The sequence below is a fragment of the Danio aesculapii genome, chromosome 7 (assembly GCF_903798145.1).
Source record: "Danio aesculapii chromosome 7, fDanAes4.1, whole genome shotgun sequence".
Taxonomy (NCBI): domain Eukaryota; kingdom Metazoa; phylum Chordata; class Actinopteri; order Cypriniformes; family Danionidae; genus Danio; species Danio aesculapii.
This window is the reverse complement of record NC_079441.1, coordinates 49,104,677-49,130,509: the sequence shown is the minus strand read 5'-3', so window position 1 is coordinate 49,130,509 and position 25,833 is coordinate 49,104,677. Positions and strand designations below refer to the sequence as shown.

Here is a 25,833-nt window from a genome sequence, read left to right as displayed (position 1 = left end):
GTGTGATATTGGCTAAATGCTCTCGTTTACAGGCTTCTTCGTGCCTTGGGGGAACTGAATGGTATCTGGCATTTTTTTGGCTCAGCACACACATTCAATACATTAACACTCATCCTCATGACAGCACACCAGTGCCTGCATTACACACTGAACCTTGTTTCTTTGAACTGCTTGTGATGTATCATCAATCAAAACAGAGCTTGGGGATTAAGAATGTCCAGCCCAAGAATTAATTTCAGGTTACGGTCTTAGAAAAGAATAAGGTTACTCATCAGGAAGCTTTGTTTATGGCGATACTTTACTAGTCTCACTCCATTATTGCAAACTGCAAATTAATATGATATTTTTTTAAACAGTGACCCCAATGGATGTTTGATTTTAATCACACATTTAATTTTAGAGAATTCATTTTCTCTAAAACACTGTAATTGAGCTATTTGATGCTTTCATTTAAGCTGGCTAAGATGATTATGGTCCACAGTGGACTGAAAATGCTCAGAACATCTGTCATGGATTATTTTCAGTGAAAAGCAAGTTAAATCCATCTAGGATATGTATCTAACGCAGAGAATCTTTATTATATCTACAGACATTAGCAAATATTGTTGCTGTTTTGCTATTATTGTTATTCTTTTATCTTAAGAACTTAAGCCGAGCAGTGCTTTGGAAAGTGTGTATTAATGGCATCCATTAAAACAGAAAACATGAATTAGCTCATTTATTGATGACTTCTTTGACTGAACACAACTACATTTCACCACTATATTAGCTAATAATTGCTATCAAAAATACTGGGTTGTTTCAAGATATAATAACCCCCCATTTTGGGTTAAAAAACCTAATAATAATAATAATAATAATAATATATATATATATATATATATATATATAATTTTTTTTTTTAAATCATATTTTACAGAATTTGGGTCAAAACTCAATTTTTAGTTGAGGTTTTAGCATTTGTTTATGGTAGTTGGCTTACACTGAGGGGTACTAAATGATTTTTGTCAACAAAACAAAAACAAAAAGTTATTTTAAGGTGGAACTTTACCACACTGTTCTTCCTAATGCTTTTAATTACCCAAATGATCTGTGATTTTAGTCATAAATGTAAACACTAGAAACTCTGGGTTGTTTTAACTCAATATTAACACAGTAACATTTTTTGTAATTAAATTTGGTAACACTTTATTTTGATGGTCCATTTGAGTATTAGTAGTCTGTCTGCTTAATATCTGTTGATACTGCTCCTTCAACAGACATTTAACTGATTATAAGAAACTTTGCAAGTACATGTCAACTTACACTAACCCCAATCCTAACCCCAACCTAACAGTCTACCTGTAATCTAATGAGATTTAGTTGGCATGTAGATGCAATGTAACTTAAATTCAACAAACAGACCATCAAAATAGAGTGTGACCTTAAATTTTAACCCAGCTTTTGAATTTGTCCCAAAATTGGGTTTAAAACAACCAAGCATTTTTAGAGTGCAGATTTAAAGTAGATCATTTGTTTCACTTTAATACCATAGTTAAACTGTTTAATGCTACCGATGCCCAATAAACCTATTTTTATAAGATTCATGATGTTTTTTTCAGCCATAAACAGCAATTGTTTTCAGCACCTTCCCAAAAAAGACAGCTCCTCAATCCTCAACCACCACTGGTGAAGCAACAGCCCACGAACCCATGAATCATCCATCATAAATTACGTAAGCTCCCTCAAAAACCAATACATGGCTCAGAAGCTTTTCCAATGAACCAGACTTCTTATAGTGTCCATTACAGCACCTCTCTACCTAGGGAACTTCTGAAATCTTGTGAGGGTTGAATGTTAAATGCAGATTAGCACCCGGGTGAACTGCCAGCCTTCCCAAGCCACCGGGAGTTCTTTTCCTAATCACAAATTAATTATAAAACGAGTTATGATGCAATGTATTAACTAATAACCTTTCCTAGTGCAGTATTCAGGAAGCTTTAAAAGTCACCGGGGTCTACGAGAAGCAATGAGAAACAGTTGTGTCGACCATCATGGATACACTGCCTCTTTCCCCTTGTCTCTTTAGAGCATAGCAATGCACATGTGAACAGAATATGAATGACCCAACGCCATATTCTAGCAAAAGTAATGGTAAGTAGAGCAGCAGGGAAAGCAAAAGACATCTAAATGAATATACGACAATCAACCACATCACAGCTATAGAAATAATGCAAATAGCCCTCTGCAGCACAGACAGACAAGCAGGCAGGGATAGATAGATAGATAGATAGATAGATAGATAGATAGATAGATAGATAGATAGATAGATAGATAGATAGATAGATAGATAGATAGATAGATAGATAGATAGATAGATAGATAGATAGATAGATAGATAGATAGATAGATAGATGATTAAAACATATTAAATGTATCAATTCAGCGCTAACTTGCTGAGAAAATAGATTCGCTTTAAAGCAGATCTGCACATAACGGTTAGATTAGGCTACGGTTCCTTACCCATTTCTGTCAGGAAACGCATGCTGTGAGGCGAAATCAGTAAATGGGAGCATCACTGCAGCCCTCACAAAACCCCAGTTCATGTAGAATCCATGCACGATGTACGGAGATGCAAGTAAGAGCAGCGCGCTCTAAAGCGCTCGGTGAGCTTTGACAAAGCAAAGCAGGTGCAAAAAAGGGGGGAGGGGGGCTGGAAGAGAACAAATCTTCTACAAAATATGTAAGAAAAAAGGGATAAATCTAACACCGCTGATATATTTTGCTGGACGCGCAAAATAAGTCTAAGATCCACATCCGGGAAGGAAATGTCTAAACCACATGGGTTTTCATCAGCCTCCCTTTGGGTAAAATCCAAGAGAGTTAGTAGTACTTGGTAGGCTTCACTGATCGAGATGCGCCCTTAAAAGGCACTGCCATAAACCGCCGTGCTCTTCAAATTTTGCCCACATCCAGCACCGCAGTCCATAGATGTGCCATAACGTGCTGACTCCGCCGAATGCTGTTGAATGTGTTACAGCAGCATCACCTTGAGTCTGCACTGCTTCCTCTCGCCTTCATCATTACTCGTGAGCGATGTCCACTGCAGAGCCTCCTCAAAGTTGAACCGTCGCCTCGACTGAACACTTGAGCCTCAACAACCAATTATAAGGTTTTAATTGTTGTTGCTAAGGTGTCTTCTGGCGTTTATTGTCAGCGTATTTAACTTAACTCGTTCCCTTGGTGAATCTCAGCTCACCACCGTCTGGGCTCATTTACAGCGACGTTTGTTTGGCGCTGCAGTTTTCTGCTTCTTCGTGGTGCTTACAAATCGCTGTTGCGCCGGGCAGCTCTGTGTTTCGTCAGAAAATGTAAATAGAAAGTGTAAGCACACTGAAAGAGGCTCCGTCTGTGAAAATGTGGCTGAGGAGAAGGGAATATTTGCAGCGACTGACGGATGGTGTATTACACCTGACATTGCGCGTTTGAAACGCATCTGTTGCTGAATGATGCGCATCACCGTGCGCGCGCGCAGTCTTACTAAAGTAAAAAATAAGGCAAAAGAACAGAGTGAAAGCTTTTTTTAATCTTGGCTATATTAATAAGTGTGGACTCTCTCATTCACTCCCTCTCTCTCTTTTGGCACAAATTGATGTGGGATTGCCACCTACCGGCATGCATCGCCCTCTCGATATTCCTGTTCTCTGCCAACCATCACCAGGATAACAGTACATCTCAAAATTTTACACGTGTGGAAAGCATTGTAGGCATTTTTACAAATCTTTCTTTCCTATCTTTAAAAATAGCAGATTTAGTCTTTTTTTGTCTTTATGTCATCTTTTGGACAAGGTAGCCTTCTACTGTATGCAGCTCTGATTAACTGTGAATTTATAATGATGATAATAATAATAATAATATATTAAACTGGGGTCGCCACAGCAGAATGAACCGCCAACTTATCCAGCATATGTTCTATGCAGCGGATGCCATTCCAGCGGCAACCCATCACTGGGAAACATCCAGACAATTTACCTTATTTAATTCACCTATACCACATGTTTTTGGACTTGTGGGGGAAACCGGAGCACCCGGAGGAACCCACGCGAACCCACACGGGGAGAACATGCAAACTCCACCCAGAAATGCCAACTGACCCAGCCGAGGCTTGAAGCAGCAACCTTCTTGCTGTGAGGCGATTGTGCTACCCACTGCGCCACTGTGCTGCCCATTATTATTATTACCATTATTATTAATATTATTATTACTACTACTACTACTACTACTACTACTACTACTACTACACTACTACTACTACTACTACTACTACTACTACTACTACTACTACTACTACACATACTAGACCTAATCTCTATGACTGAGTTAAACAAGACTAAAGGCTGGAATAAAAGGCTGCTTGGATGCAATTTTCCTCCTAAAACACTACCTGGCAATAAAAAACTAATCTTTTCCTAATCAGTTCTGTGTATGTAGCCTAGCAGTTGGAAATTGCTTTCTATAAGGCATATATTTGCATCGGATGTACAAAGTGGGTCCATTTATTTGTGAAAAACACATGAACTGAAATTATTTTTATAACAGAATTCATAATAATACAGAATGAAGTGTTTATAAAATACAAGACATTGTATGAAATGTCAAAATGGATTAAAGGGATGTGTTTTGATGAAGCTGTAGGCTATTGTAAATTTCTTTAACACAGGTTTAATTCACCTGACATCATAAAAATGACCAGCGTTTAGTATTTTTACATCAATGATATTCAATGGCAAAGGCAAATGCTCTAAAGAATTATCTAGAACACTATGGATTGTTGCGATTATTATGCTAATTTGAGATATAGCAGTCAGAGAGCATTGATGCTCTCTAAATATGATATAATAGCCTAGTCGAATAAAGTCTAGTCTAGTCAACCATTGTGAAAAATCCAGGTTTAACTTTGACCCAAGTGGTTCATTTATAGTAATTCACTGGTCCAAATCACTGATCGTTTGATTGATTAGTAGGGCTGACATCACGCTCATCTGAAAGAATCTAGCAGACCAGTCAGCATATCAGCAAGTCCCAGTGATCAATAATTTAGATCAGCAAATCTCCAGCAAAAATCATTTACTCTCCCTTCACTTGTTCAAAACCTATGTGAGTGTTTTTCTTTGGTTGAACACAAAATAAGTTTGGAAAATGCTGGTTGCTGGGACCAATTCATTCATTCATTTTCTTTTCGGCTTAGTCCCTTTATTAATCAGGGGTCGCCACAACCACCAACTCATCTAGAATATGTTTTATGCAGCGGATGCCCTTCCAGCCGCAACATATCACTGGGAAACACCCACACATTCTCACTCACACACATACACTACAATTTAGCGTACACAATTCACCTATAGCGTAAAAATACTTGAACCAGCGACTTTCTTGCTGTGAGGCGACAGCGCTACCCCCTGCGCCACCACGTTGACTGGGACCAATTGACTTTGTATTTTCTTTGCCTACTATAGAAATCAGTGGGTCTTATGCAAACAGCATTCTTCAAAATATCTTCTTCAGTGTTTTCACGAGAAGACAGAAACTCATAAAGGTTTAAAACCACATGAGGGAGAATAAATGATGAGGTTATTTTCAGTTTTGGTGAACTAAAACCTTTAAAACCACCATCCTCTGAACACCAGTTAAATATAGCAGGCTTTAAGTGTTAAGATGCAAAGAAGTCTTCAATACAACTATTTTTGATGTAGTTTTTATTGCTCTATTACAAATATACCAAAAGTCCACCATATACCTCACCATATGCTTAACTGTAAAAGCTGTATTTTATAGTGCTATGGTCTGTTACATCAGCCTTCAGTTTAATCAGTGCAATATACTGTTCACCCTACTCCACTATTCTGTGATCTAATGAAAGGAGAGTTACTGATAGCACTCTCTTTATCACCATTATGGCTTAGAGTAAAGCACTCAGCCATAGCTAACTGGGGGTGACTGTCACTGCAATTAATGTAAATAGAAAAACCACTATACCGTCACTCCAAACTTTTACAACACAGAAAACACTGTTGCATATGCAGTACACGCTGTAGGTTTATACAATGGGACCCTGTGAGACTGAATAATGGTAAAGAACCTTTTGCTGTTGTTTTATGTTTTAAAAGGATAGCTGAAAATGTGGCCATCATTTACTGCTGCACTTGTTCCAAACCTGCTTAAATTTCTTTCTTTTGCTGAACAGAAAAGTAGAGATTTCAAAGAAGGCTGGAAAATTGAGGCTGAGAAAATAGTGAAATTTCAGTTTTTGGATGAACGATCCCTTTAAGCTTTCAGCAGAAAGGCTAACATTTTCATCCAGGTGTGTTGTAAAATCCCAATGGCATATTTCCTCTTTCCATGATGCAACCACACACTGATGTTAAACTGCAAAGAGATGTAACACATCAGCTTACAGCAAACTCAGATACACAGAACAAAATCAATGATAAAAAATAAAGGTAGTATTTGTTTTTTTTTGATGATCATTCTGTTGAAATTCAACATTTTGTTGACTACACTTTGCAACCTAATGCGTGAATGATTTATTGAGGTAGCTGACAAGTCAACAATGTCTAAAGGGAACCACCAAATTAAAGTGTAAACAAAATAAGAATTACACCATACCAGGTATATTTACAACTTTAATCATTCTACTAATGTTTGAAAAAGTAATTTATGTTACAAAGATGCATTTTAATCCTGTTTCAGAGTGAACTGAAAGCTTTTAAATGAGAGCATCTAAAACACCACCACCACCACCACCACCACCACCACCACCACCACCCACAACAACAAAAATGTCTAGTGCTGTTAGCTTCTGACTTCCAATTCCAATTCAGCCTATAGCCGATCGGAAAGTCTACCCTGTCATGATTTTACAAATCCTGGCAAAATCACAAAGAATGCTGTTAAAGGCTTTGGGTCTATTGGTAGGGGGGAAAATAGCAGAAAAGCACCTGAAGACTTTCCACCAGATATAATAATATCTGACCACTGTTCTCTCTGCACTACATTGAACTGATTGGTAGCAGATTTTATGTTTACAGATTTACAATTTACATTAAAAAGTAAACATTCAATAACACAATGATAATACATCAACAAAAGAAGGAATATAATCTGTTTTGTACAGTAAGTGAGAAAAAAAGTCACATGATGAATCAAAGGTCACCATAAACAGCTTTTTCCAAAAGTGAATATTCAGTATCCGTCAGACAGCTCTAAGCTTTGTGACATCTGTACAGTACATGCACATAGCAGTTTTTTATTCCCACTGTAAACCATATAACTTATTTCTCATTTTGAAACTACATCACCCTCATGCACTGCACTCACACACCAGGTCCTGGTCACTCTTTGATTACACACAGACAGCTAAAGCTCGTCATGACTGATTATTAGGACTCTATATACTACACACACTCACACATCCAGGGCTGAGTCTTCTGTAATGGTAACTTAAGTGATAACAGAGGTGCAGAATCAAATCCATTTTTAGGATTAGTCAGGCAGGCAAGGCAAATACAGGAGCAAACTGAAGCATACAGGTAATCAAATAGAGTAATTAACATAAGTGAAGAGGTTGAGGCAGGCGGCAAAACAATGTAAACAGCAGTCATGGTAAAATTAAGCTTTCTGAACCATTAAATCTTTTGACTCAATTGTATCGAAAAAAGGTTTGTTACTTGAAGCTTTCCAAATCAGCACTGTCCTGTAAAAATGTCAAATGTTCACAACTGACCAACTCATTCAAGTAGTAATAGAACAAAAGTAATATAAACAAATTACTCAGTTACTGTAGTTTTTTTTACATATAAGGTATGTTACATTACACCACCAATGACTGTAGTAAAGTACTAAAGGTATTCAAAAGTATTTACGTTTATCGTATTCCAAACTGTCCCACACCCACGCACTCGTTTATAGGGGGGATCTAACCAGCAATTCCTGCACGGGAGGCGAATGCTCTAAAGGTTTATACTTTATACTTTATACTTCTGCATGAAGCACACGTGTATAGTCCGGCGCAGCCTTCGCGTGGTCGCATACGCCGTGGTTGACGCCAATGTCTTCCTCTTAAAAAAAAACAAAAAACTACACATCGCATAGTGCAAGCTCTGTGATTGGTCAGCTTGGTAGAAGTGACAAGTGTGGGTGGTGCTTTTTACTATAAATTATTACTGTATTTTAGTTGGTGCGTGGGACCGGTGCAGTGCTTTGAAACAGTAGAAACGTGTGTAGTCGATGCCTAATATCTTGCTATACATTTTACTTACACATGAGGGTATTTAAACCTTTGATTAAAAATTCGAAGCAGTGTGTATAGGTGAAAATGAAGCTTCGGACATCACTGATTACGTGATTATAACAAAACGAATCAAACTCCAGTACACTGCTTTACTGCAAGATGTATCATTTTTTTAAAACATGCTTTCGAAGCCTCAGTTCACAACGCCATATCACTACTAAACAGTAAGCAAATACAGGTTCAAAAAAAGGTAAGGCATAACAAGAAAAATAAGTTAAAATGTACACTCTGGAAACAAGTCTCAGCCCTGGATGAGTGAGTGTGTGTAGTATATATAGTCCCAATAATCAGTCAAGATGAGCTTCGACTGTGTGTGTAATCAAGAGTTGACCTAAACCAGGTGTGTGAGTGCAGTGCGTGATGGGAAATGTAGTTCAGTAGAATGACAGGAAGTGTCATCCAGCAATTCATAAGGGCTACATCTTTGGGGATCATAACATCATCATTATTAACGTACTTTTCTTCTCGTAACATAACATAATTATTTTAGTTTTTCCCCCTATAGTAGTTTTTTTTACTTTTAAGTTTATAACTTACTCTTTTTTTTTTTGTTAATAACACCTTAATTTACAGAACATTTACCAATTAATCAGCAAATGACTGCATTAATTCTCTCAAACACACTGATAATGAATAACATTCACAGCTTCTAATAAAAAAAAAAAAAATAACTGAGTAGTGTGTTTGGCGCAATGATTTCTTGAGGTCTAAGTTAAATAGTTTTCCCTGCCAGCATTCGCACCCAGTGAAACCAGTGGGTGACTGTCGGTTTACAGCAAACCTCATCACCTCTTATGCTCCTGTTGCTTTTTCATTTGCTGATAATATTTCATAGACAGGGCTGGCTATAGGTAGGATGTTTTTGCTGGTTCTGCTGCCAGTGAAGACTGTGGGGAAAAATGCTGCCTCGACTAGTATGGTTCATCTGCTTTGCAAATAACCTTTTTTTTTTAGTGGAGGTGGGAGATGGGCTCTCTAATACCTAAAGTAGAGGGAAAAGACTATGCCGCATAAAGAAAGCTCAAATGAAATTTATCAATAAGACTGTGCTTTAAATTGATAACACTTTCATATTCAAAACGCTGAGTTATTTTGCTTTCTTTGAATCTGTTTTCTGAAGCTCAGCAGTTTATGCAGAGGTTGACAGGACCGTGAATTTATTTTCTGATAAAATTGTATGGGGTGAGAAAATGCTACAGCGGGTACACTGTGTTGTGATTTTAATTTCCTATATGGTGCAATGCAGTTGGTCAGATGTGGACGAGCAGTTATGGGTGGATAGATTGTAAAATCTGTTGTAAAACCTGTCCTGTTTTTCAGCAGTTGCGTGTTTGGTAGTAAACTCTCCAGCATTCGTGTACCATTAATTCTTGGGATTTTTCACTACACCTCACACATCTGCAGCTCAGCGTCAGCTAGCCTGCATACAGAAACCTGTCAGCTTTCTTGGACATACTTCAAGAAGACAAAAGAAAAAGAAGCTATGGCTATAGCTTTAAATTTTTAATCCTGCTGTCCCACTGCTATTGTTTTTTCCTGTCTCACTTCAATATTAAATGACTTATACCTCAATGTAGAATATCCATATAATAAAGACCATGCAGTGAGTAGAGATGTGGCAGCCAGCCCTGAATTATATGATATCAAAACATATCATTCAAAGATACAACATAAAGATTAACTTTGTGAAGAGCGCCTTTTTCTCCTCTAAACGAATGCATAAAATTGGAATCAGAGGACGAGACCATTAAAGGATGAAGTATTTAGTTTTATTCTGAATCGGACTCCATAAAATTACCATTAGTGTAATAATTCTTAGGGTTATATAAGAGAAACCTTTCTCCAGAATGAAGTGTGGAAAATGATAGGACTTTATCTAATGCTTAACGACGCTGTGCCGTTTTGGCCAGGAGCTGAAAAGGCCGAATAATGAGCAGGTCAAATAATGAGTCTTAGTAACTAACCCAAACCAGTAGGAATTTGTGAGTGAGCAATGTTAAATTCACTTCAGATTTTCACTGTCACCACTGGAAAAGGAAATCATATGTGATAAATGTTATTAACATGATAGCAACTTTGCAAAAAACGTGATGCTAAACATGCTAGCAACTTTCTAATAGCATATTGTGCATTGTCAATGCTAACAATGTGCTAGCAAAGTGATAAAACATTCTAGGTAGGATAGTACACACACAGTATGACAGCTATTTGGTCTTTAAACCATCTGTTAGTGTACAAGTTCTGTTATCCATTAGGTGTTTCATAGACATATATCGGATGTACTCCAGATGTAAACTTACTTACTCCCAGTGCCATTTATATCGAAGTTGATATTTAGCCACTCCATATTGGTGTTCTTAACATATAGTTTTTATGAGGTGAGTTGTTAGCCCAACACTCAACCCCCAACCTCGAGGACCAGGACATACCCACACTACGGACAATTTAGCTTACCCAATTTACCTACAGTACTATGGAAGAAACTAGAGCACCCGGAGGAAACAGATGCAAACTACAGAACATGCAAACTCCACACAGAAATGCCAACTGACCCAGCCGGGGCTCGAACCAGCGACCTTCTTGCTGTGAAGCGACAGCGCTACCCACTGTCACCCCAGATGTAAACACAGACATCAAATAGATTCCATCATAATGCACAGTACGATTGCTATCAGGTATGCTACTGATATGCTAAATTATGTTAGCAGCTTATTAAAATGTGCTAGCAATGTGCTAATTCTGTTCTCTGATAGACTGTAAGACCTTCAAAATCTTTCAACTTTCAAGTTGTAAACCAGCTTGAAATTTCACACTGCTACAAATTGGAAAGCTTTAAATGTCAAGCTTTCTAAAACTACTTCAAACTTGCTCAAGCCAACGTTTGACTTTACTGTCTTGACAAACCTTCGTGTCTTCATATTTGACCACACCTTGCTGTAAGTATAGTGAACAAATAAATAGTTTTAATCATAAATGCATTTATCAAAAAAGTTCTGCTTCTATTAAACATTTCAATTTAAACATTGCTTTTCACCATTGAGACTAGTACATTTTAATAGCGTCTAGTGTGCTTTGGGTCATATCTAATTAGAATATAAAGGTTTTTAACATTCTACTAAAAGAAGGAAATTTAATACCATTAGAGTTTCCATTAAAACCAATATAATTCCCATTACAATATAACCATTACGAGACTGGGCATTAAGACACTTAATGTGGACAACTCTATAATATATATAAAAAAACTATTAAAATAAAAATTGTTGTTGTAAAAAAAAGAGTACAATTTAACCACAAGGAATAATTGTTTTGATGCCTTCTACTGTATATAGCTCCCATGCTTGCTTAGCTTCCTCTGCATGCTCTTATTAATGCTTGCAGTGATTTATCACCTGAAGCAATGTTTCTGACTCTTTGGTGAAGCTGAAAGAATTCAACAGCTTACACCACAGACTGGCTAGTGGAGGGAAATTGTGCAATTCTTCATTCCACCAACACCGTTTATAACCCCCCCCCCCCCCCCCCCCCCCCCCCCACAAAAAAGGACAATTCATTATTCAATGTGTCATTATATTACTGCATGAGAACATACTTTATTCAATTAAACATATAGATTTTTCCTAATAAGATAAATTTATTAATTTAATAAATTTAAATTTAATTTATTATTATTATTATTATTATTATTATTATTATTATTAATTCAGCTTTGGATCAAAGATTCCACATTCCTTTGAGGCATGTTGATTTAAATCTAGTGTGCTCATTGATTTAAATAAGGGACCAAACATCAAACTATAACACATCTTAGTTTAAAGGGCTCCTGTTTTGCCCCTTTTTTACAAGATGTAAAATAAATATTTGTTGTCTCCAGAATATGTTTGTGAAGTTTCAGCTTAAAATACTTATCAGATAATTCATTATATTGTTGAAAATGTCAATTTTGAGAGGGTGGTTGCTGCAGAGCTACATAGGCAGAGCTAGAGCTCCAGCTTCCCCTCACTAGGACACAAAGTCCAACTTACTGTGCTTTATTAACGTCTACACCTGCCACAACCCCAAACTTACCCCTTATAGTAACCTGTTGTGTTTTATTAATGTCCACACCAGGGAGTGCTCAATCCTGCTCCTGGATATCTACCCTCCTGCAGAGTTCAGCTGCAACCTTGATTAAACACACCTGTCTTTAATTACCAAGTGATCCTTCAGATCCTACTTAGTTGGTTTAGTTGTGTTTGATAAGAGTTGGAGCTGAACTCTGCAGGAAAGTAAGTATCCAAGAACAGGGGGGGCAACCCTGGTGTACACCCACCACAACCCTAAACCTTCTCCCAACAGTAACCTGTTATTTTGTTAATGCCTACCCCAACCCTAACCCCAACCCTCAGTGATGTCACTTCCAGAGTCCAGCTTCTGCCAGCTTCTTCAGGGTCGGGAGTCAGATAAACACAAAGCACAATGACAGACACAGACCAACTCAAACACTGTTGAAGCAGAGCCACAGTCACAAAAACAACAGTAAGGCCCCATTTACACTAATACATTTTTGTTTTTAAAACGCATACGTTTTGCTATGGATACACCATCCGTCCACGCTAGCCTGGAGTTTTCAAGCTCTAAAAAATTAGCTTTTTGAAAAAGCTGAAGAGGCCGTTTTTGTTTCAAAACACTTCACCCCTGCTGAAAAATCCAGTTTAAACCAGCCTAGGCTGGTTGGCTTGTTTTAACTGGTTGACCAGCCTAGTTTTAGAGGGGTTTTGGCCACTTTCAGGCTGGTTTCCAGCCATTTCCAGCCTGGTCTTAGCTGGTCAGGCTGGAAAATGACCAGCTAAATCTGGTTTAAACTGTACATGGCTGGTTTTGGCTGGGCTCCCAGCCTGGCTAGGCTGGTCAAGCTGATTTTAGCTGGTCATCTCCCAGCCTGACCAGCTAAGACCAGGCTTGAAATAGCTGGAAAGCAGCCTGGAAATGGCCAAAAAAATTTCTAAACCAGCCTGGTTGACCAGCTAAAACCAGCCAACCAGCCTAGGCTGGTTTAAGCTGTTTTTTCAGTAGGGACGTCAGTGTGGATGGGGGAAAACAGAGACATCTGAAAATGGAGGCGTGGCTGCAGACATTCGCCCATCTGATTAGGGCTTTTTACTCAATATAAAGAACACAAAGTTCAGTCTTGCATCCTCTCTCTCTTGTAAATTCAGACTTCGCAAGTTTGATATGGGAAAACAGATTACCGTGGACATGTCGGGTAAATCTTCAATGGCAACAGTGTACTTTAAAATCTCATTCACATCACCCTGGCTACATTGTTACACTATTTTAACAATAAAATGAAAACATGATATAAGAAACTGCCTATTTTCATTTTGATATTAACTTAACATAACTTTATTAACTTAACTTAACTTAACTGAACTTATCTTGCTGGATTTATCAGCTGCTTTTGACACTGTAAACCACCAGATCCTGCTATCTACGCTTGAGTCACCGGGCGTCGCAGGCACTGTTATTCAATGGTTCAGATCTTACCTCTCTGACAGGTCATTCAGGGTGTCGTGGAGGGGAGAGGTGTCCAACCTACAGCATCTAAACACTGGGGTACCTCAGGGCTCTGTTCTTGGGCCACTTCTCTTCTCTATCTACACGGCATCTTTAGGAACAGTCATCCAGAAACATGGATTTTCCTACCACTGCTATGCTGATGATACCCAGCTATACCTCTCTTTTCACCCTGATGATCCCTCGGTTCCAGCTCGCATTTCAGTCTGCCTGTCAGACATTTCACACTGGATGAACGATCATCATCTTCAGCTTAACCTCACGAAAACGGAAATGCTTGAAGTTTCTGCCAACCCGACTCTTCACCATAACTTTTCAATCCAGATGCACGGTGCAGCCTTGGAGTAACGATTGATGACCAACTGAACTTCTCTGACCACATTTCTAGAACTGCTCGATCTTGCAGATTCGCACTCTATAACATCAGAAAGGTCCGACCCTTCCTATCTGAACATACAGCTCAACTCATTGTTCAAGCTCTTGTTCTCTCCAAACTGGACTATTGCAACTCTCTACTAGCTGGGCTACCAGCTAGTTCTATCAAACCTCTTCAGCTGCTTCAGAACGCAGCAGCACGAGTGGTCTATGATGAACCCAAAAGAGCACATGTCACTCCGTTACTCACCCGTTTGCACTGGCTGCCAGTTGCTGCTCGCATCAAATTCAAAGCTCTGATGTTTGCTTACAAAGCGACCTCTGGCTTTGCTCCTTCGTATCTGCTCTCACTTCTGCAGATATATGTGCCCTCCAGAAACTTGCGTTCTGTGAATGAACGTCGCCTCGTTGTTCCATCCCGAAGAGGGAAGAAATCACTTTCCCGAACTCTCACATTCAATCTGCCCAGTTGGTGGAATGAACTCCCTAACTGCATCAGAACAGCAGAGTCACTTGCTGTCTTCAAGAAACGACTAAAAACGCAACTGTTTAGTCTCCACTTTCCTTCCTAATCTGCAACTGCCTCTCTGGCTATACCACTAACTGTACTCTCTCTCTCTCTCTCTCTCTCTCTCTCTCTCTCTCTCTGCGTGTGCGCGCATGTGCGGATGTACGGGGTAGCTGGGAGGGCTGCGTGAGTGTTTGAGCGACTGGCGGCTTGTTTGAGTGAGTTTTCATTCATTTTCTCTTCTCTTTTTCTACAAGTGAGATTTAGTTTATAACATTTAATTATCTAGAGGTCGAGAACATGCCGGCAGATTCAGATGGGTTTGCTTCTTTAACAGCCCGACATGGTTGTAAATGTTTACCGGATGAATCAATCACCATTGAGGACTGTTTGACAGCTATAAGCGCAGAAATAGGCGCCAGGAATATATTATCGGCATCCAGAATGAACAAGGCAGTTGTTGTGTTTTTGAAGGAAGAGTCTATGGTTCATCACTTAGTTGAGGCCGGACTGTCTGTTGGCGATACTTTTTTACCCGTGTTACCACTGTCGAGCCCTTCAAAAAAAGTAACTCTCTCCAATGTGCCTCCATTCATCTCGAATGAATCACTCGAGCGGTTACTTAGCCGCTATGGCAAAATTGTGATGCCAATTAAAATGATCCCACTTGGGGTAAAAAACCCAGAATTAAAACACATTATGTCTTTTAGACGCCAAACTGCTATCATTTTAAATGCTGAATTCCAACACTTGGACGTCTCTGCAAAATTGACTCTGGCCGGTAAAGATTACACAATTTTTATCAGCACTGAGTCAATGAAATGCTTCTCTTGTGGGGTTTACGGTCATACAAAATTGAGATGTACAAATAATAAGATGACAAACCAAAATATAAATGTGAATGAGACTGAGCCGACCGCAATCGCGGAGCAAGTTGGCACGGAAAATGAAAATCAGAATGACAATAACGACACTGACCAACGGGCTGATTCAGATTCATTGTTAAAAGACGATGAAAATCTGAAAGTGGATGCAGCGAATGAGACTGCAGGAGAGTGTTCGGTGAACACTGATGTATGCACTGAAGTGCGCAGCGCGGCGAGCGGTGGAACCGCTGCTGCTGGAAACAGTGATGAACCGGAGCACCCCGCAGAGCTGAACGGGCTCGGGGGAGACGGGAAGCCTCGCGACTCGCGAGAGACTGATGGCCTGGTACTGGCTGAAGCTGATCAACTGTCCGAGAGTGGTGAGGCTCAGTCCATTGACATTAATTATGATAGTGAAGAATCATATGTGATGGATCTTGTTAATGACAATATAAAAGAAAGTCGTGTTGAAAAAAGACGCAATTCGCAAATAAAACCATCTTATTACACGGTACAAGAACTTAACAGTTTTCTTGATGAAACCTTTAATCAACGAAGGCCAAAAATAGAGAAGTATTTCCCAGATTTACAACTGTTTGTGGAATCCTGTGCTGTAGCAATGAGAAAAGCATCATTGGATGAACTTGATAAACTTAAAAGATTCCGATTAAGGAAACATGTCACTACTGTTAAAAAAATGATTGATAATTTGGATTGAGAAAAAACAAACAGGACTAATGTGTAAGATTATATATTTTATTATTTGCATTCTTTTTGCCATGGCAACCTTAAACATTGCGACTTTTAATGTTAACGGTTGTCGGAGCACCAAAAAGAGAGTTGCTTTATTTGATTATCTGCGGCTCAAAAAGGCTGATGTTATTTTCTTGCAAGAAACGCATACAGACCATCAAAATCAGGCACAGTGGCATAGTGGGTGGAAGGGAAATGTTTTACTAAGCCATGGCACAAACCTTAGTGCTGGTGTAGCATTTCTTTTTTCCCCACATGTCAGTATGCAGTCAAATGCAATAGAAATAATACCTGGTCGTATATTGAGGGCTGATATTGTTATAGGAGATGCCTATTTCTCTTTTATTAATGTTTATACACCAACTGTTGGTCATGACCGTGTTTCTTTCTTTAAAATACTTTCTGATGCCATATTACAGTGTCCTCGGGGTAATATGATTGTAATTGGAGGGGATTTTAATTGCACTATTGATTCACATCTGGACAGGAATCACAATGAACCTCATAATTCTTCTGCTGAGTGTTTAAAAAAAATAATTAATGAACATAAGTTAGTTGATGTGTGGAGGGAAGCTTTTCCTGGAGTCAGACAGTACACATGGTTAAAAAATAATTCAAATAATTTGTCAGGGGCAAGGCTTGATCGGTTTTATGTTGAAAAGGGCACTAGAGGTAGGTTTTTTAATTGCTCGATTGCACCATCTTTCCTGTCTGATCATCACTATGTATCAGTTGTTGTATCAGTCTCTCTTTCTAAGTCTTTTAAATCACATTGGCGTTTTAATAATAGATTATTGCAGGACTGCACTTTTATTCACTCTTTCAATCTTTTCTGGAAAGCTTGGAGAGAGGAGAGAAGTCATTTTCAGTCACTGAGTCAATGGTGGGATGTTGGAAAAACACAAATTAAGTCTTTTTGTCAGCAGTACACTGCCCATAATGCTGGAATGCTCAAAACAAGAATGAGGTCCCTCGAACAAGCTATACTTGGGCAAAGCAGTGACTGTACCAACAACTCAACTTTTACTGACTCTGTTGCAAATGATAAACTTCTTTTAAAGAATCTGTTGGAAGAAAAAGGAAAAGATGCCTTTCTGAGGACCAGGTTTGCACAACTGAATGATATGGATGCTCCCACATCTTTCTTTTTTGGACTTGAAAAGAAACCAAGGGAACAGAAAAGTCTTCATCAGCTGAAAATTCCAGGAGGGGGAGTGATAACTGATCAACAGGAGATTCAATCTTATGCCCTTTCATTTTATGAGGATTTATACTGTTCAGAGTTATGTGACGACACAGCAGTCAACTCACTGTTAAAGGAGGTATCAAAATTATCAGAAGAAGAACAAAATGACTTGGATAAGCCTTTGACTTTTGGAGAGCTTTCGCAAGCTGTCCAAGAAATGTGTTCGGGGAAGTCACCTGGTCTGGATGGACTTACAGCGGAATTTTTTAAGGCGTTCTGGGAACTATTGGGTCAGGACATGTATGAAGTCTTTCTTGAATGCATTCATCAAGGCACCCTTCCTCTGAGCAGTAGAAGGGCTATTCTGACTTTGATCCCTAAAAAAGGAGACCTTGGATGTTTAAAGAACTGGCGGCCAGTATCACTAATATGTGTTGATTTTAAAATATTATCTAAATCTCTGACCAATAGACTTAAGCAATATATGGCCTCAGTTATTCACATGGACCAAACTTTTTGTGTTCCGAAAAGGACAATTTTTGATAATCTCTTCTTGATAAGAGATATGATTACTGTGGCCAAAATGCACAACATGGACATTGGGTTCCTTTCTTTGGATCAAGAAAAAGCTTTTGACAGAGTTGATCACCAGTATTTATTTAAAACGCTAGAAGCTTTTGGTTTTGGCCCTTATTTTGTGTCTCTCGTTAAGATGTTAAACAATAGAATTTTTAGCATGCTGAAGATAAATGGTTCATTAACCAGGCCTTTTCCTGTAACTAGAGGAATAAGGCAAGGATGTCCTCTTTCTGGTCTTTTATATGCAATTTCTATTGAACCTTTACTAATATCACTCAGGAGGCAACTGAGCGGTTTTAATATTCCTAATAACCCTTCAGTCAAACTTACAGCTTATGCTGACGATGTAACAGTAGTTATAAAAGATTCAAAAGATGTTTCGATTTTTAACTTCTTCTTTAAACACGTATCAGCAAGCATCATCAGCACGTATTAATTGGGAGAAATGTACATCCTTATTGTTGGGTGACTGGCAGGATGCAGGACCACCTAGTTTACCTCAGCAATGTAGCTGGGCCAAAGATGGGTTCAGAATCCTTGGAATATATTTTGGGACAAACGAATATACAGATAAGAACTGGCAAGGGTTAGCAGACAAGGTAATTTTAAGAATTTTTAAGTGGCGATGGATTCTTCCACACCTCTCCTTTAGGGGGAGATGTTTGGTCGTTAATAATTTAGCAGCTTCTATGCTATGGCACAAATTTACTGTTTTGGATCCGCCAAAAGAATTACTTTCTGGAGTACAAAAGGCATTTGTTAATTTTTTTTGGGATGGCTACCATTGGCTTCCTCCAGGTGTACTTTATCTACCTGTGGCAGAAGGTGGTCAAGGGCTAATACACCTAGAGTCCAAGGTTTTGGCAATGAGGCTACAGTCACTACAAAAGCTTTTGTACAATTCTGAACCTGCGCCTTGGGTTGTATTTGGATCATATATACTGCAGAAAATTGGTGGATTTGGTATAGAAAAACAGTTGTTTTTAATACAGAAGAATCTCCTGGAAAAAGTGCAATCATTGCCTTTTAGGTTTTATTTGGGATTGATCAAGTTTTGGAGTTGTTTTAAAATTTTGAGACATGAAGATGACCATTATGGTGTTTTAGAACCTCTTTTTTTCAATCCACTTTTTCAGTTAGACAATGTGCCATCTTCTTTAATTACTAAATGTCTGACTGCTGGCTTAACAAAAGTCATCGATCTGATTGATTTAAATGATGGCCAATGGAAACCAGCACATGTAATTGCCAGTCAAACTGGGATAAATTCATTAAGAATCGTAGAAGGTCTAATGAAGAATATTAGGGCAGCTTTTCCACAGAGTTTTACTGATTTTATTAATAATGTTCTACGGTGTGGTTTTATCCATAGGTCTTTTCCTGTACTTAAAGTTGTTTTTAAAGATTGGGAATCTGATGAGAATAACCAGATAAAATTGCTGAGAGGGTATGGTGCATTGGATTTTAATTGCATTGGGAAAAAGGTGTTATACCATATGTGTGTGAAAATTTCACAATTGGGTCAGTTGTTACAAAGACCGGACACTAAATGGAGGTCTTGGCTTTCTGTTTCCACTGATATCCATCCATCTTGGAGGTTATTTTATAAGCCTCCTACCTCCAAAAGATGTGGAGACATTCAGTGGAGAATACTACATTGTATTATAGCCTCAAATTCTTTTGTGTCCAAGATTAATGAGACTGTTCAACCAGTATGTCCTTTTTGTAACCTTCTCGACAATGTCTTTCATATGTTCTGTGAATGTGTCAGACTTAAACCATTGCTTGAACTATTAGAGAACATGATTGTAAGATTAGGCTTTATTTTTTCTAATAGTCTATTCATTTTTGGTTGCAGATACAAGAAGTCTTGTCAGCAAAAATGCACACTTATCAATTTCTTAATTGGACAAGCTAAACTTGTGATTTTAAAATCTCATCAATGTAAAAATTCTGGTGAAAATGTAAACATAATTACTCTGTTTAAATCTCTAGTGGAGTCGCGAGTGGTGATTGAATATACATATTAAAAACATGTCAATAATATTCTGTATTTTGAATGGAAATGGGGTATTGGAGGGGTTTTGGTGACTGTGTGTGATTCAGGAAAATTGGTGTTTAATTGGTAAATGTTCGTTTCTCTTAAAAACTAAAAAAAAAAAAAAAAAAAAAAAAAAGTAATATTTTATAACTTTTTGGATGATGTATTCAAAGAATTTTAATGTTCATTAAAGGTGTTGTGAAAAGTCAAAAGTCTCTCTCTCTCTCTCTCTCTCTCTCTCAAAAAAAAAAAAAAAAAAAATTTTTACTAATGCTTAGCTTCTTAGACTTTACACACCTGAAACTTGTCTATAGCACTTGTTCATTGCTGCTCTTATAGTTGTGTAAATTGCTTCCTTGTCCTCATTTGTAAGTTGCTTTGGATAAAAGCATCTGCTAAATGACTAAATGTAAATGTAAATGTAACAGACGCCAAAAATGTTGAGGCGACGTGCAGCTGCATATTTATATGATCGTCATCTTCACCGTATGCATATTTATAACAAAACGGAGCCTATAACATTACTGCCTCCTTTCATTTCATTAAAAATATAATCAATAATGGCCATTATAAAAGTATATCATACAATAAGTTTATACAATATAGGAAACAAAGTCAAGCAATCAGTCAAATTTGCAGAACCAGTGTACGTGGTTACATAAATTAAGATATGTACTTATAATTGCACTCAGCCAAAACACGTTACCTGAAAAAATAATCCAAGTAATAGATTCAAAATACCAAAGAGTCTTTAGATAAAGACAAGATGAATTAAATATCACGTTTAACAACTATAGTGAGATGAGATCCAGCGGTATATCTTTGATGAACTGTCCGACGTGCGCTGCTCTCACCTGGGAAGGTGTGGTCAAAGCACCCGCTGACTGCTTGGACCTCAGACCTTTGCATTTGCTGCAGCACATGCCAGAATGTGTATGGTCACTTGATGTGCATTTTCAGCAGTGTAGTGTGGATGGATCTTTTCAGAAACACCTGGTAAAACACAAGTGTGGACGTGGATTATTTGCATTCTAAAACGCAGTTTTAAAACTAAAACATATTAGTGTAAACAGGGCCTAAGACTGAACCAGGAAGTTTCCGAATGGTTATATGATGTATTTGTTTGTGGAGATTATTTACCCTTTTTTATTTAGATTTTCTGCACACACACACATACCACACATGCACACACATACACACCAACACATGTTTAACACATTGCACAGTTTTTATTCTTCTACTTGCGCCAAATGTGACAGAAAGCAGGTAACTACATGCTGCCGTATTGACATATATTATAGCTAATGTACAAAAAAACCTGATTTAACATCCCCAATTCCAAACTCCTGTTGTGTGATTGAAGCATCCTCGTTTATTTAACCATTTTTATTATTTGTTTTTATTTTTCTTATACTTGTTTCTTTTATTCCTGTTTATGTAAAGCACTTTGAATTGCCACTGCGTATGAAATGTGCTATATAAACTTGCCTTGCCTTGCCTTGCCTTGCCTTTATAGTTGTGTACTGACATGCAGCTGTGATTGCATAGCGTCTTTTCTTTATTAAACATGCACTTTAATAAAAAGTGTTTTAAACTTGTAAAACTTCTTCTTCAGGTGCAGTTGTATCACAGACAGTTAGATCAGATCTTTTAATCACACTGTTTCTTTGCAAATTCAGTCTTATGGACATGATTATATATAATGTATATATGCGTTAATACTGAGACATGATAATATGTGCTTGTCAATCAATATCATTAGGTGGGGAAAACCAAAGTGCTACATCAAAATCACTGAGTTTTGGATCAAGGTTTAGTTTTAGAATATTTATAAAAATTAATTCTAAAAAACCTGTTGTGTTTGTATCATTCTAAAATGGCTGTGTACACAAAATTCTACACACATTTCTGTCCAAACAGCTGCCAAAGGTTAATTTTGCATGAATTTTGCCTCTTTAAATAGAGATACTGATTCAGTTCCATCAACAAAATTTCTTTGTGCATTAATTTGTGAGTTGTTAAAGACTACTGTCCTTCATTAAAAAATAATAATAAAAAAACTATCTTTATATTCACTAATTCATTTATCACAATCACATCAGTTTATAAGTAACATAAAAATTGGCATGGAAAATATGCCACATAAAAGTAATACTGCAGCACTGGCATAGGCATTTCACTTACAGTAATAGTGCAATGAAAGATTGGCCACTGGCCCTGACATTAAAAATAATCACCTAGGTAAAAGAGAGAGGTCTCAATCGACGGCAAAATCCTGAGAACTCTAATACTGCGCTCATTTAACTTAAAATCATTTATGCTGAGTAAAGAGTTTCAGCGTTGTTACTTTTTTCTTTTTAAACAAAACTTCTGATGTGATGCCTCGCAGGAATTACTTTGGAAATTAGCTATGACCCATGCTAAGCTGAAGTTGGTTGAAGTGGATAAGTCTGAAATTAATTATATTCCCTACTAGACTTGGCTGACTTTTCAGTGGAGAATAAAACCCTCTTCCCTTTATGCGTCTCCTCTTATAATAAGCTATTAACTCTTCAGATGAGCGCTCATGATTATGTAACATTAACATGTTACTGTAGCCATTTTTGGTGCTTAGAAAAAAGAAAACTCTGTTCTCTAATGATGATAAAGAGTGATTGATTTTTCAATAGCTGAGGAAATCACTTTGCATGATGGTGTTCCTCTTTAGATGTTAGATTGACTATTTTTCCATAGCCACTTGTCAACTAGAATCCAAACTGTTTGCTTAATATTTTGCTGGTTCAGTGTGTGTGCGTGTGAGAGAGAGAGAGAGAGTGAGAGACAGACAGACAGACAGAGAGAGAGACAGAGAGAGGGATACATTCAAATATACTGTAGATATACAGTTGTGTACATAAATATTTTGACATCGACACAATTCTAACATTTTTGGCTCTATACATCAACACAATGGATTTGAACAATATGTGCTTTAACTGCAGACTGTCAGCTTTAATTTGAGAGTATTTACATCTAAATCAGGTGAACGCTGTAGGAATTACAACAGTTTGCATTTGTGCCTCCCACTTGTTAAGGGTCCAAAAGTAACTGGACAATTAGCTTCTAAGCTGTTCCATGGCCATGTATGTGTTATTCCTTTATCATCCCAATTACAATGAGCAGACAAAAGGTCCAGAGCTCATTTTAAGTGTGCTATTTTAATTATATGATTAATATTTGGTTGCCATACCTGATAAATAATTGTCAGTATTTGACGCCAATATAATGTTGGCTCGATGTTGTTATTGGACGTCAAAATAACATTGTCTTTGGGTGAACTAACATTAACCTACTATTAACATCTTATGATGTTGTGTGTCTGCTAGGAGATTTCATTACCAGCATGATCATAATGTAACTACAAAATCATTTATTTTTAGCATTTAAACCTTTATATTAATTTCTTAAAAACCACATCTTAAATATAATAATAATAATAATAATAATAATAATAATAATAATAATAATAAAATAAGGGTGACGCTGTGGCGCAGTGGGTAGCATGTTCACCTCACCGCAAGAAGGTCGCTGGTTGGAGCCTTGGCTGGGTCAGTTGGCGTTTCTGTGTGGAGTTTGCATGTTCATCCCATGTTCGTGTGGGTTTGCTCTGGGTGCTCCGGTTTTCCCCACAAATCTAAAAACATGTGGTATAGGTGAATTGGGTAAGCTACTGTAAATTATCCGTAGTGTATGTGTGTGATTGAGTGTGTATGGGTGTTTCTCAGTGATGGGTTGCAGCTGGAAGGGCATCCACTAAACATACAGCGTACAAGATCCTAGTTTACCAAATGTAATAGCAAAATAATCTATAACCTGCTATCCATTAACTACCCGTTACTTACTGTACTATCCATTACTATTATTAACCCCATGAAATGATTCATGAACAAAGCCTAAACGACAAGCTCAACGATGCTTATAAGTGTATATGACAACTGTACACTAACTATCTATAATTAACTCTCCATTACCATTATTAACTCCATTAAATGATTTATGAACAAAACAACAAGCCCAAAGATGCTTAAGTGTAACATTTCAAAAGCACAGTCTGCAACCAATCTTTTACGAAAATTAACCATGGTTAACAATCATCCAAATAAAACCAAAACCCCATAGTTATTGTAGATAAACCATTGTAACCAAATTAGCCACACTCTCTGAAACACAAGCTGTCACTGGTGGTATCTTTTCAAAAAAGTACACATTTGTACCTAAAGGGTCCATTATAATATCTTAAAGGTACATATTAGTAACTAAACAGTATAATAGCATACCATTTGAAATTTGTAGGTATAATTATGGTACTACAGAATTTATGGTACACTAGACTAGCAATAGTTTAACCATGGTATTTGTAGTAAATGCGAAGTTACTTATAATCATAAAATGTCCCGAAATCAAAGCCTAACCTAAAATATACTGATATTGAAGTGTCTACTCCAGGTTTACAGAAACTCAGCCCTGAACAGCAAGAAAACAGCAGCCACATTCAGCATATTAGCACTGAGCGATGCAGCAAATCAAAAGAACCAAACACTTCATCTATAATTCATTCAAAGGCAAAGTACATCCTTCTCAAAAAAGTTTAGGGTAAAGTTGCGCTGAGGTGGAAGAGGAATGCCAATCCGTTGTGGTTCATCAAAACACTGCAAATATTTAGCAGCTTGATTAAAACCTAAAAAGAATTTTAAAAAGAATTTTCTAAATAAACCAGTGGTGAATTTTAAGTGCAGGGCTTATTGCTCTAATCATATCCTCATGGATTGCTGGATCTAACACACTGTTGACCCTAGAGGGCCTTTCTGTTCATTTTGCTGAACCGGAGTGTTTTGCAGATTCACTGCATACGTTGCGTAATGAACTTTAGGACATTTTGAAGTCTGATTTTGAAGTTGCTCATTTCAGAATTTTTCTTCATCTTACGTTTGCTGGATTTTGGAATAATAAAACTGAAAACAAATGTTATTTTTAGATTTGACTATATTAGACAATGTTTATAGTAAAGTTCAAATGTAAGGTTTTAGTGTATTTATTATATTTAGTTAATCTCATTGGGTTGGCTGAATTGAATTAAATTTACGGTATAGAATTTAATGCAGGGTTTGCTGTTAACTGAAGTGTTGCAATTTTGGCATCTAATCTTAATCAGATAAACTTACAGTAACTTTCTTTGTGAATTTGTCCTTACAATAACCACATAGTTAGTTGTACTTTTTTTTGATTGTTCTGTCCTATCAGTTCTTCTGAATTTAAGCATTGGCGACCTCTCTACTGGAGCATGAAGATGAAATGAACTAAATGAAAGGACAAAAAAAGAAGCAAAGAAAGCAGCATTTACAGTAGCTTTTGTCTACAGTCAGCAGGCTCTGTATTGCAGTAATGCTCGTCTTGCTTTCCTTAGAGACTCTTGTGAAATTAAAGCAACTTTAAAGAGAAAAGCAAACATTCTATCTCTTTATTCCAATACTTGATTTGGTCTGTTTGATTTGAAAAGTAATAGACTTCACAAACCGCTTTCTATTCAAATGGGTAGCCAGTGTATTACTGAACAAGTAGGCTGTGAAACTGATGTTTCACACATGGGAACAGCTCTCTGGC

General features: G+C 37.5%; 1 protein-coding gene across 1 annotated transcript in view; it reads right to left on the bottom strand.

Moving 5' to 3' along the window:
- Positions 1 to 3,407, bottom strand: part of lrrc4cb (leucine rich repeat containing 4C, genome duplicate b) — a 60,407-nt gene extending 57,000 nt beyond the window's left edge. Inside the window, exon 1 of the mRNA XM_056462050.1 lies at positions 2,503 to 3,407. The gene's annotated coding sequence lies outside the window, so the exon portion shown is untranslated. The remainder of the gene's footprint in view (positions 1 to 2,502) is intronic.
- Between the last annotated feature and the right edge of the window lie 22,426 nt (positions 3,408 to 25,833).